Genomic DNA, 1,172 nt, shown 5'->3' with positions numbered 1-1,172 from the left:
TATGTCTAGTCCAAATTGGAGTTATTTTTTTTGTCCGACCTATAGAATCCCTTACACGGCTAATGCGTTACAAATGACAAACACACGTTTCTGACATATCTACTCAAGTGTACACTGTATCCATTTGTTCCATTGTCATTGATGTGAAGTTATATGTGTGGAGAAAACGGTCCTGTGTTACTGTACTGAAGGCTTTCTTTGATTTCCAAACAAACGTTGAAATAACAGTTTTTTAAAATAAACTGGGGAAATGGTGTTATTTTGTGTGTCTTTGAACTGCTTAAAGCATTCCTGCCACTCTTATTTAATAACGTTTAGTTGAAGGGGAAGTATAAAAAGTAATAACTTGTCTGACATATTTGTCTGTCTAGCACTAGAATCAATGTAATATACAAATGAATGTTAATATTTCTATATTTGAATAGTTCTCTACCAATGGTTCCAAAGTCGGGTGGAAAGTGAAACTTTCATGGACTCTTATGGGTCTGTAACTCAGAGCGTGTACAAATGGACCCTAACGGTTCCATTTTGTTCCATTTGTTAAATTACATTGATTTTACAATATAAATTGGGATCTCAGAGATAGAAATTCCATTAAATGGAGGTCCGTAGACTAATGCATGTCAAACTGGGGGTCCTTGAAATAAAAATATATGTTAATGACATTTAGGAGCTTTAGAACACTTTCCTGGGGGTCTTTATATGTGTGTAATATGTGGTTTTAGATATTTTAGTACATGATTGATTGATTGAAGTATGTATTAACAGTTTGCGGAATTACAGTACATTTTCAAGCACAACTTAGGCTAACTGTGAGTGGACGACCCAATAAAGCATTGTCAGTCAATAACACCAGGATAGACTAGGGGACTAACATGAGCAGATAACTAACAAAGAAGGTGACATATGTAATGCAATATGTAATCATAATTCTGTTTCAGGAACTGTTTTCCTGTGAAATACATATTTAAAAAAAATGATGGCAGCGTCACCAGGCTTCCTTGCTGAACCTGTTTGTGAAATACACATTCATTCACTGTCTCTTTAAAAACCCCCGTCTCTTGCAAATATCCAGGAAGCCACACCCTCTTAGCCTCTCCAATAGAGTATTAAAAGGAGGCCTCTCCCAGCTCTCTTCAGAAGAAATGAAACTCAGAGCTGTGTTTTCTCTC

This window comes from Protomyctophum bolini (assembly GCF_963924005.1).
Source record: "Protomyctophum bolini genome assembly, chromosome: 18".
Lineage (NCBI taxonomy): Eukaryota > Metazoa > Chordata > Actinopteri > Myctophiformes > Myctophidae > Protomyctophum > Protomyctophum bolini.
Note: the sequence above shows the minus strand (reverse complement) of the source record.